Here is a 13,366-nt window from a genome sequence, read left to right on the forward strand (position 1 = left end):
CCGCATGTTCTCACTCATAGGTGGGAACTGAACAATGAGAACACATGGACACAGGAAGGTGAACATCACACTCTGGGAACTGTTGTGGGGTGGGGGGAGGGGGGAGGGACAGCATTAGGAGATATACCTGATGCTAAATGACGAGTTAATGGGTGCAGCACACCAACATGGCACATGTATACATATGTAACAAACCTGCACATTGTGCACATGTACCCTAAAACTTAAAGTATAATAATAATAAAATAAAGAAAAAATAATTTTGTAAGAAATAATTTTAATCATTTTAATATATAGCCAGCCATCCTGTAACTGCCACGGGAACATAGAACCTTAAAAGCAAAAACAAAACAAAACCCAGTTTCTTTAATGCTGGCATTGAATTGTATTTGCACACCTCTTCCCTACTAAGGAAAGAGAGGAAAGCATAATTTGTATCTGCTGGGTTTACCCCTCAAGGTCCCATGTTTCATGTGAAAGATTATTTCCCTGTTTAGTCTTAGGTGATATTGGGTGAGTATATGGAAGCTAATCTTGAACTAGAGGGAAGAGGCTATGGCTGACGGTGTCTTGAGTGTCACACTCCGTGACTTACTTTTTCTTGCAGTCTGTTGGGAATGTGTGCACGATGCTCTTATGGAAGCTGTACATTCCTTCATAATGTCCAGCCTCAGTGAAAGCCTCCCACCCAAGCTTGACACTAAAGAAGCAGAGTCAACCTCTAAAATGTTCACAGAAATTGGAAAACAAGAGCATCAGCAGTGTCCACCGTGAAATGACAGCTGGAGACGTCTACCTTGAATATTCTAGAAAGTCCATGACCCTCAAAGATCTTGCACTATCTTATGGTGGGCTAAGTCTCCCTAGCAAACGTTTGAAATGAAAGTTTTTGTTAGCTGGGTAAACAGGAGCTCAGAGAAGTGTTATCTTAGCAGATATAAGTGAGGCACATTGTATACTTGCAACTGAGAGGTGAAACCTGTTCCCACTGTATATGGAGTTCTAATTTTATACCAGGAAATATCCTAAGTACTGAATATATATTATCTCATTTAATCTTTAAAGGCGAACAGCATGTTTCCAGATTACAGATGTAAAATTGAAGTCCAGAGAAATTAAATATATTGTCCAAATCACACAGCTAGTAAGCTGCAGAGATGAGATTTGAACCTCAGACTGTCTGACACCAGAGCCTCACCATTAACCAGAACATTTAATTACTCCCAAAGAATAAGGAGCAATCTAGAAGTGACGATTTATTTCTCAGAGTAATTGACATAATTCAATTCTAAATTATTCCGTAGAAAATACCCCCTTATAACTTTAAATTAATGGTTTTATCATTTAGAAACTCTCATATTCTTTCTAGTTACATTTGAGAATTAAGCATAGTAGGACTACTCTGATATTCTATAAAGACACATGTCTTTCTTTAAATGACAACAGATATTTTTCCTGTGTGTTATTGATTGTTTAGGGGTTTAGCAGCTAAAGTCATTTATTTATTTATTCCACCAGTCATTTAATAAATGCCTATTTTGTGCCAGAAGTTGTGCTTGCAGTGAACAGCCAAGATTAAAGACCCCAACTTTCAAGGAGCTAGCAGTCTCTAATGGAAAGGTAAAGAAATTAATTAGAAAATACAGAATTATCTGAAAATTGAAAAGGTGGTGTTGATGTACAGACAATACATGAAGTAAAAACTTATTTCAACACTCTTGAGTTTGGTTTGGCATCTGGATGAACTGAGGCAAAAAAAAAGAAACAGAGATGGAGATGACAGACAGAGATGAATGGGGGAGGGAGTATTTTAAGTCAATCTCAAGCTTTTTAAAGACTGAGCTAAATGATAAACATCAGGAAACAACATAAAGTATGGTAATATTTGAGTAACATAAATAATACTGATAGAATTTAGAATGTGTGAGGATTAATAGAAAAATTCAAGTTTAGAGAAAAAGAGGGACGATCATTATTTTATCGAAGGTAGACAAAAGTCAGTAAAAGATTATTTGTAAAAGAAAGCCTTACTTAGATTTGACATTTACAAATATAAATAAAGATCACTGTCACAGTAGTATGAAAAATGGCTAAAAATGAATAAATAGGAGAGTAAGGGAAACATTAAGAGAGGGCTGGAATAATGATACAGGAATTACAAAAAATGAATGAAGGCATCACACACGGATCTTGAGAAGGGGAAGCCACCTTAGAAAATGCTAAAAATACAGAACTTATAGGATGTGTATAACTAATTGCGTGAGATAAAAATAAAAAATCAAGTTTGACTTCTCACAGCCCTCTCACAGGCAATTTAGTGAACTTCCTTAAAGACTAGCAAATATTAAATTGGGTAGGAGCCAATTAGGGAAAGAGTATGGAAATAAAATAGGACATCCAAAATGAACTTGATGGTACCTCAAAAGTAAGGTAAATATATAGAATTTGGAGTGATCCAGGTACCCATGAGTAAGAGAATAAGACCAAATCCTAGGGTCACTACTACTCGGCAGGTAGGTAACCTGAAAATGTCTTACTACAAGGAAAGGAGAGTTACTTCCCAGAAGGGAGAGAAAAAGTCAATAATACCAAATGAAAGAGGAAGTAATGTATTATTCGGTAATATATTACCTAAAAATTACCATTGACTTTAACCATCAGAAGTTGATTACTGTCTGACAAAAGAAGGATAGTGGCAGAAGCTACTCTACAGAAAGTAGAGGAAAGAATGAGAGATAAAGATGTGTATTACATGTGTGTCCACTGCTAGGAATTGTATTTTATCTATTAACAAAAGAGGGAATTTTTTTTTCTTTTTTTGAGATGAGTTCTTGCTCTTGTCCCCGGGCTGGAGTGCAATGGCGCGATCTTGGCTCACTGCAACCTCCGGAGGGAAAATTTTTAAATGTAAGAGTAACATAGGGTTGAGAGGTCATTTTAAGTTTAAATAAAGAAGAAACTAGACATTCTTCATATGAAAAAAAAAAAGAATCAGATAAGAGGAAGGGACAAAGGTATAGTGTAAGAGTAAGTGAGCTATTTATATGATGGAGTGAGGTCAAGGCAGAAATGTAAACTTTCAGACATGAGATAGTGAATTCTTCCATGAAAACTAAAAGGGAGCATGGATGTTGAAATTTTTAGGGTCAACTTTTCTTCCTGTTGAAATTTATTATTTACTTGTTTGTTTTTCTGTGAAGCAGAGGATGGGATGAACACTGTTGTGTACAATGTTGAAAAATATGAAACAGAAGACTTAAGGAAATTGGTAAACTAATTAAAATAGCAGTTGGGGTTGTATAAGAAGTGTTTAACTAAAAACATGGAGAAAGCTCACAAGACAGCATTGGGCAAGTGGCTGTATTTTAGTTTCAGAAGAGAGGTAAAAAAATCCTTCTCAGAACCAACAGGCCAACTATCTCTAAGAACTAATGCAAATTTTTATTGGTTTCACTTTTTTTATTTTTAAAACTCTATTTTATATTTTCTCCCATTTATTTAGTATTTTGTCAGAAAAAAAATGATTTCTTGGTCCTCATACTTTTTAAGAACAATAGATAAAGCTAAACATGAAGATCTGAGGTACTAAAACAAATTAAATGAGAGTATTCTTGTGCTGTTTAAGGGCTGTCTGAAGTCAGCTTGGAGGGTTATATAAGCAGGCCTTAGCTTGTAAAGATTGCCCCAAATCAAACTGAGTAGGTACAATAATTCACTGAAAATTGCTTCTGAGTTGTTGCATGCTACTGCTGACCACAAGGAAAAACAGAAAAGAAAATTCCAAAAAGACTCAAGTCGGCAACTTGTGGTTAATGTCCCCTTGGTTTATGTTACTCCATCTATTTCATTTTCTTTTTCTAGATGGCATTCAGAGTGATATTTCATTTTATGATTTTTTTCAGATGATTCATGTATTAAGTTTATCAAACAATTTGTTAGGTTTTGATGTCATTTTTTAAGTAAGAAAATCTAAAAGATGCTTGGAAAATTCTTGGCATGCATTATTAATAAGGACAACACAATCTAAAATAAACGGTTGCTATCAATTTTTATTTATGTAACACCTTTTCCAAAGTTTTTTAAAGTATTATTTTATTATTAATTGATAAATATTTGTGATGTTTGAAAACATATACATTGTGGATGATCAAATCAGGCTAACTAACATATCCATTCCCTAAGTATTTTATTTTGATCATCATTATTGTTATTAAGGCCTTAATTGTTGTATCTGCCCTTTAAGGTTTCAAGTTATATAACTGGGCTTAATTTTATGATAATATCTATGATGAGAAACATTATATGGGATATAGTATTAGCCAGGGGAAGTTTAGACAAATACACTTGAAACCATTGACCGATTATTTGCTTCCTTCTCCTCTCTCCCCTTCCCAACTTCCAATAACCACTATTTTGGTCTCTACTTCTATGAAATCACCTTTTTTTGAGACGCAGTCTCGCTCCGTCACCCAGGCTGGAGAGCAATGGCGCGATCTCGGCTCACTGCAACCTCTGCCTGCCAGGTTCAAGTGATTGTCCTGCCACAGGCTCCCAAATAGTTGGGATTACAGGCACCCACCACCATGCCTGGCTAATTTTTGTATTTTTAGTAGAGACAGGGTTTCGCCATGTTGGTCAGGCTGGTCTTGAACTCCTGACCTCAGGTGATCTGCCTGCCTCGGCCTCTCAAAGTGCTGGGATTACAGGTGAAATAAACTTTTTAACATTTCACGCATGAGTGAGATCGTGAGATGTTCGTCTTTCTGTGCCTGGCTTATTTCACTTAACATAATATCCTCCAAGTTTATGCATGTTGTTGCAAATGGTAGGATTTCATTGTGTCTGACTTTTCGAGTGTGCATGTGTGTGTGTGTTTGTGTTGTAAACCAAAAGTAAAATTCTAAGCCCCCAAGCAACTGAATGGATCCCCCTCTCCGCCAAAGGTGTCTGCAAAGAAACCTGAAAAACTGGGCGGTGGGGAAGGAGTAGGGATTGGACATGTCTCATTATACTCTCCTCCCTTTGGAGAATAGACAAAATTAACCAGCATTAACATTAAAACAGATATCTTAAGACTGACCAAACAGAATATTTGTAGCAATAAGATACCGAATTCCAGTCAGACTCTGGTATAGCATCACATGTCAGATAGTGAGCTCTGAAGGAAATCAGTGTATTTTACCCCCAAATATGTTTCTTTGATGTGTTTTGAAATGCCCCTGAAAAGCTATCTCTTTTGGCGGAAATTTACATTCTGTGGAGAATCTCCATCCCTTATGGGATCTTTTCCAGATAGTTTGACACATTTTAAGGGCTAAATACTTTCACATCCATTCTCTCTGAAGTCTGCTACCTAGAGGCTGCCTCTACATAACAAGTACCTTGGTTTCTACACCCTACCCCCGATCGCAACCTTACCTTAACTCAGGCTGAATTGAACTCTTCAAGCAGTTCTTAACTCTTTCAATCAATTGCCAGTCAAGAAATCTTTCAATCCACCTATGACCTGGAAGCCCCCATTTCCAGGTGTCTCGCCTTTCTAGGCCAAACAAATGTATACCTTTCATGTATAGATTTATATCTTTGGCTGCAGCTTCTCTTTTCCTCAAATGTATAAAATTAAGCTGTAACCCAATCATCTTGGGCACATGTTTCCAAGACCTCCTGAGGCTATGTCACAGGCCATAGTCCTTAACCTCGGCAAAATAATCCTCAGACACTTTTTGGTTTACTGTATGCATATGCCATTTTCTTTATCCATTCATCTGTAGACAGGCATTTAGGTTGATTCCATATCTTGGCTGTTGTGAATAGTGCTGCAATAAACATGGGTGTGCAGATGTCTCTTTCACACACTGATTTCGTTTCCTTTGGTTGTATACCCAGTAATGAGATTGCTGGATCATATGGCAGTTCTATTTTTAATTTTTTGAGGAATCTTTCTACTGTTTCTCATAATGACTGTACTAATTTACATTCCAACCAACAGTATAAAAGAGTTCCCTTTTCTCCACATCTTCACCAGCATTTTTTATTTTTTGTCTTTTTGATTATAACCATTCCAGCTGGGGTGAGGTGATATTGTGATATTGATTTGCATTTCTATGATGATTAGTGATGTTGAACATTTTCGGGTATCTGCTGGTCATTTGCATGTCTTCCTTTAAGAAATATCTATTCAGGTATTCTGCCTATTTTTATAGGAAGAATACATTTTGGTGTTCTATTATACAGCAGGGTGACTATAGCTAATAACAATGTAGTGTATATTTCAAGGCAGCTAGAAGAGAAGATTTTTAATGTCGTCACCACTAAAAAATGATATATCTTTAAAGTGGTGGATGTGGTAATTACCCTGATTTGATCATTTTACTATGTATACGTGCACTGAAACCTCACCTTGTACCCCATAAATATGTGCTATTATTATGTGTCAATTTCAAATAAAAAATTAATTTAAAAATGGTTGAATCTCTATGCCAAAGATTTACAATGACTTTATTTGAAAAGCACTGATGTAATGACAGGGATTCTTCTAATAAAGTATTTAATAATTAGGGAAGTTGTAATTTGCTAACAGAGCTCACAACAGCTGCCTGTAGAATAAGACAATATGCTTTTCCTCTCCCTACTGGGCCTAATTCCCCAGTAACCTTATTGAAAATGTGCATGGGCTACAAAACTAAAGATTAACTGTCCAGGGACCTGCTTCCTGGAGCTTATTTGAAGATTAAATCAAATGGCAGACAATATATATTTGGTAATACAGCTCTGTTGCAGTCTTTTCCCATGTAGTGCTAAGTGTAATAGAAGGAGATGACACTTTATGGCTATTAAAAAAAGATTTTTCTAAATGTGAAATAGTTTTGTTCTCATGCTGAAATAGAAATGAATAATTTATTTCTTCATAACCAAAAGCATTTTCTGCTTTTTGAACATATAATAAAGACTCTCTAATTACAAATTCCATAATTACAAATTGTTCAGCCTTTTAAAAGGTGATTATTATTCATTATCTATTTATTTCATAACAAATGCCACTGAAGGTGTTAAAGATAAGTTTAAAATGCCAACTAAGATATTGCAACATTTTAATTAAATGGAAAGCAGTTTATATATATATTTAAAAACATAGCTTTTAGACTACACATTAGTAAATGCATTTTTATTTAACGAATCATAGAAAGATGGATGAAGATGCTCTGCTTTTAAAAATACTATATTTGGAATGCCTGTGCAGAGACACTGAAGTGTGATTTGTCCTCATAGCAGACATCTGAAGAACAAGTGACATTCTTACACAAAATCCATATTGGTGATGTATTTAATTACAGAGCTGATTGAAATTGACAGCTTTAGTGACCTGCGTTTGCACTTGTGGTGATTGATGTATGCTTCAACTCTGGTTACTTTTAAACCAATTCACATATTGCTCAATACTATAATATCATCCTGTCAAATTGCAAACTACGTTTTTACAAGTGGGGGACTGGAGAGAGTGCATGTTTAATTAAAATGAGATAGAGATGAATTGTTTAAAAACACCTATACAACTGTTAAACTGGGACCACTGTTATTTGAAAGCAGAGTGAAAGAAAATTCAATACACTTACTCAGGCATTTATGTTCCTAGAGTCATCTTTTCTCTTCTAAAAATATACTCGACTGCTGTTCTTGTAAGAAAGAGGTCCCAGAACCTTCTACTGCTATCTTGAAAGCCTTGCTTTCTTTGATATGATGTCAGCCTTTAAAAATAAGGAAAATTCATGTCTTAGAACAAGGAGGGACCTTAATGATCTTGTAACCCAAATCTCCTGTCTGTTTTTGTCTGGTTGTGTTTCTTTGTTACTCTGGCTAGATAGCTGCTACCAGAGAGGTAACTTGTCTGTAGAGGTGCACAAAATTGGTTTTACTGCATAAAATTGGGGCTGGAGTTCACGTCTTTTCTGTTTCAGTTCAATGTACTTTCACACTATACAGAATTCCCTTCTCTAGATACTTTTCACTCCTTAACTCACTTTGTTGGCTATGGACATATTAGGAATACAGACTTTGATATCCAGTGATCCACTTAACTTAGGCACTTTTAATTACATTTTAAATAACAGTAAAAAGAACTATTGATTGAATCTTGCTGTATACCACACTCTGAAATATATCCTTAATATACATTACGTCTCACAACATATATGCAAGGTAGGTGATATTGATGTCCATTTATTGATGTGTGGTGAGACTAAGAGTAGTTCAGCAAACTTTACAAATGGTCTTGGGAACTAAGTAGATGAAATCTGAATCCAGTTTTGTTGAGAACAAGGCCCACAACTCTTTTTACCACATAACACTATTTTCTCATGCCAGAAAAAAAAGTCTTAAAATAGACTTCTTGACTGTCAGAATGATAAATAACTCTTGAAGGAGGTTGTCACATATCTAATTGTTAAGAGTAGAGATCCACAATCTTGGGTGGTATAGATATATATCTTTCCGAAATGTAAGATTGCTGGGTAGCATAGTCTCCAAAGTCTCTTTCCCAGATTAGAAATTTATGCCAGAACTAAATTTGTCACTTCATTGAAATATACTAGTTTTGACAATGTGAGGGTCATTGGAAATTTTAAAATTATACAAACAAAATAGCTTAAATCACCATTCCAACTACTTAGGCAAGCCGGTTCCTTTCCCAATATTTCTTAGTTCCCTGAATATATGATGAACTGGAGAGGAATAAGCATAAATGTCCCTCCTGTTTTTATTGCCTCAAAATGTTTGCTCTCTTTTTAATTCCTTATATGGCAACTCATCTCTACTCCAATTCATTCCACTCATAAACTATACTTTCTTCTTCATTCCTTAAATTATCATGAAAAGATATGGCATAGAAAAATGGCAAAACAAGATAACTAAAATTAAATATTAGAAGTACTGCATATTTTAGCCCTTCCTGTGCCAGGTTGGACTGTTTCTACTTAGACTCTACTTGTCACCACTTCCTATATCTGTTACGAACTCTTTTTCATGTTTCCTGCTCTTTGACTATTGAGTTTTCTAGTTTTGCTATAATGCAATGCCATAGGATTGTACGCAAGAATTCAGCATACAATTCATATATATAAAGCAAACTTTCTTGTTTTGGTCCTTTCCCATTAATTGTTTGATTTCTTATCAAATCAATTTATGAATAAACATTATTAAAAATTTTAGACTAGATGAAAAAGTATATTTCTAATTTTTCCTCAAACTCCCCTATTCCCCTCAGAAAATATTTAACAAATAAAAAAGGTTATAAACCCAAAGAATAGAAAAAATGGGGAGAAGTCAGGAGATAATTAATACCAGCAAATTTTTAGAAGATGGAAAGAGAAAAAGCAAAAATAAGTGAAACCGAAGAACATGCGAGAGTTAGGCACCAACAGGAGCCATGCAGATTTAAGCCATTGATCTCTGAAAGAGTTTAAGAGTTGAAAACACTAGACTCTCTGGAACATAAATGAGTAAGGGGATCAAGTAGGGTTCCTTTTACAGAACGAGGCATTTTAGGCAAGAAAGGATTTAATGTAGGAAATTAGTTATTTTACACTATTGAAAGAGCTGGTAGATTAGCTTCTGGACTGGCCCTCCTGAAAGATGAAAAGAGTAATACAGACCAGAAACTCTAAAGAGATTACTTCTGAAGTGGCTGTGGAGTTATGAAATCAAGAAGGTATTCATATTGCATTTTGTAATCATGCCACAACTGCTACTTCGTACTTACGAATCTAGAGAACAGACCATAGAATTCCACTGAGTCTAAGTCATATAGAGAACCCTAGCAGGAGGGTGTGATGAGATTAGGTGGTCGATCCACAATGTTTCCCTCAGTAGATATGAGGAACAGGATTAAAAACATGTCCATTACGATAATATTGTTCCCTCCTTATCCTAGGAAGCCAGGTGATTACTCACTGGGTACTCAAACAAGAGAAAAGACATTTGTTTTTCTGGATAAATTTATTATAGGATACTTGACACTAGGGGCAATGAATGACAAGAGAGAGGCATTGTACTGAAAACAGAGGAATCAAATATAGAGAATGATGAAACTTTCATGCTCCTCTTACAAAGAAAAAGCAGGCCATGCATAAGAGGGTTAAAGGGGTAAGAATCTGAATTATAGCTGCTATAGTCGGAATGTGTCCTTCAAAATGTATGTGTCCTTCAAAATGTGTGTGTTGGAAACTCAATCCCTAATGCAATAGTATTGGGAAGTGAGGCCTAATGGGAGGTGTTTAAGTCGTGGGGGCTCTGCCCTTGTGAATGGATTAATGCTGCTATAGAAAGGGCCTAGGGGAGTAGGTTCCCACTCTTCTGCTCTTCAGTCATGTGAAGAAGAAAGTGTCTCCCATTCCAGAGGATGCATTGTTCAAGGTACCATCGTGGAAGCAGAGACTTAGATCTTACCAGACTTCAGATACTGGCACCTTGATCTTAGACTCCCCCGCCTTCTGAACTACGAGAAAGTGATTTCTGTTCTTTCTAAATTACCCAGTCTGTAGTATTCCATTATAAAATCACAAAACAGACTAAGACAATGTCAGCTTTCTCAACTTAAACTTGTAAGCTAGATAACAAAGAAACATTGACAGTAAGAAATTTCAATATAAATTTCTGTAAACAAGCTATCAAAATATGAGGTTAACATAAAAGTAGTTTCAGACATAATACCTTTTTTAAAAAGGCTATGAGTGACCCTCTTGGAATTCCTGCTAGCTTGGAAAGCAATGAGACTAGATTGAAACAGAATGATTTAATACTCCAGGTGTAAGAGAAGCATAAGGTAATAAGGTAGGGTGAGGGTCAAGAAGGAAGAGAATGAAAAAAATAAAAGGAAAGTGATAGACTACCTGATATACTGAGGAATATTAAGATTCTGTAATTTTGTCAGCACGTTTGAAAACATTTAATAAGAGGTATGTAGGAATGACACAGAAAAACTTAAAGTATATTTTTATCTTCAGGAAAAACTGAGTATATAAAGTATATATTTGACAGATATTTTATGTCTGAATAATAATAGTCTCAATTATATAAATCTTAAATATTTATTGTACATAATAATGACATTTTTCATACTGAGATTTAAAGAAGTGAACTATGTACCTGCTCACATAGAGAGCATTGTTAGATTCTGTATTCATTTCAAAAATGTTACCATTGTATAATGGTGATATTTCAAAGAATCCAGAATTGAAAATTACATATATATTTGTGTTACTTATATATTCATAAATCAATACAAATAGCATAGAATAAATTTTGAAGTGTATTGTGTCCTGGGAGTAGGCTGTGGTGAGGAAGTATATTAGAGGCAGTGGTGTTTTGTTGCAAATCTTTTTAAAGAGATAGATTTTAAAAATACCCAAAAACATTACTTAAATTATGCTTTAATTGTACAGAAAGGTACTACAAATTCATTAAAGAATAGCTAGAAAATACAGACTTTGTGTGTGAAGGAGCACGCTTTATTGGGAAGCAGAGTGCTGCACAGTGACAAACGGACAAAGGCTGCCCAATGGGCACTTACACATCATACTCCGAAAGACACACAGGATGTTTTGCTAAGAAAAATCAATGGGAACAGGGATTCGCCTGGGGAACTCCCCCAAACTCATCCCTTTCAGGGGACAGGAAATCTCCCAACCATTTTCCTGATGGCAGCTGTGTGGTTCACTAGAAATAGATCCCCTTCCTGTTTCTTATAAAGAACATTTTCTTTCGATTTTTTGAAGTCTTCATTTGTTACTTTTATTCTAAGTTCTCTTAAGGCCTTCAGATCAGCTTTTGTACAGATTGCCTTGATGTCATCACCAGAGAGGTCATCTTTAGCCATGATCAAGTCATGCAGGGTTACATCATCGGCCACCCTCATCCTGCTAGTGTGAATCTGAATGATGTGCTTCTCATTCTTTTCACTGGGCAGGGGGACCTCCATCTTCCTGTCAATGCAGCCTGGTCTGATAAATGCTGGATCCAAAGTTTCTATTTGGCTTGTGGCCATGATAGCTTTCACATCTCCCCTAGAATCAAATCCATCCAACTGGTTCAACAGTTTCAACATTGTTCACTGAATTTCTCTCTCACCACCAGAATTTGAGTTATATCTTTTTGAACCAATGGCATCAGTTTCATCAATAAACATGATGAATGGTGCATGTTCTTCAGCAACTCGAAACAATTCCAGCATGGGTTTGAGCTGATCACCTAGGTACTTCTGAATAAGTTCAGAGCCAACCACTCTCAAGAAAGTGGCTGGGGTTTGGTTTGCTACTGCTTTGACTAACAAGGTTTTACCTGCGCCCAGTGGACCATAGAAAATGACCCCCTTGAGGAGGCTTTATATCCATCTCTTCATAGTATTCAGAATAGGTGAGAGGAAGCTCCACAGATTCCAGATTCCTTAATTTCCTGAATTTGGTTGTCCAATCCTCCAATATTGGCATAGGTCTCCTGGGGGGCCTTTTCCACCTTCATCACTGTGACCAGGGGATCCGTGTCATCCATCAGCACCCCTATCATGGAATGCACCTTGTGGTTGAGCAGGACCAAGCCAGGTTCCAGCAGGTCCTTGTCTACAAATGAAAGAATGCTGGTGTAGTGTTCTGAGCCCATAGATGTGGACACGATGGCATAGTTGTCATGAGTGATCTCTTCCAACATTCCTACTGACATCAGGGTCCCCCTCAGGTCATCCACTTTTGATCTTTCTGCCTCTTGCTTTTCTTCTGATGGCTTTATTTGTTCCTGATTTATAATGAATTCTTTCTCCATGAGAAGGTAGTCTTTAATTCTTTCTAACTGGAATAATTTTAACCAGTACTGAGTGTGAGTTGTCACCAGTGGCAGTTTGCTGGCAGCATCTGGTCTCTGTTTTCTTCTTTTGCCCCACTATAGTTGGTACAGGAGGTTCGTATTTCTTTTTCTTGTCCTTATCATTCTTCTTGACCTCTGGGACCATGACCACCACTCCGACTTTGACCCATCTTGCCTTGGCCCCAGACATTTTTAAAGGAAATAGAACAGTCGATGATAATCACTAAAAGCATCCTGATAGATACCCTTAAAGCTGTATACACATCTATGATACTTACACATACATTTCTGTATTTCATTTATAATATCTTAACTTGGCATTTAATAAATTTCAAAAATGTATTTTGCATCTCACAAAGTATTGTATAAAAATATTATATTCACTCCTTTGGGGTATTTAGACTGTTTTCTCTTTTAATAATCATAAGTAAGGCAGAAATCATCATCACTTTACCTGAATAATCTTCTCAAAATAATATTTAGTTACATTTTCTTCATCACAGTTACAATAGCTTTT

At 36.0% G+C, this 13,366-nt stretch overlaps 1 pseudogene; it reads right to left on the reverse strand.

The window, feature by feature from the left end:
• Window positions 1-11,656: 11,656 nt before the first annotated feature.
• Window positions 11,657-13,019, reverse strand: LOC116472200 (26S proteasome regulatory subunit 4-like; annotated as a pseudogene).
• Between the last annotated feature and the right edge of the window lie 347 nt (window positions 13,020-13,366).

Source organism: Hylobates moloch, unplaced genomic scaffold (assembly GCF_009828535.3).
Source record: "Hylobates moloch isolate HMO894 unplaced genomic scaffold, HMol_V3 SCAFFOLD_8, whole genome shotgun sequence".
NCBI classification, from domain to species: domain Eukaryota; kingdom Metazoa; phylum Chordata; class Mammalia; order Primates; family Hylobatidae; genus Hylobates; species Hylobates moloch.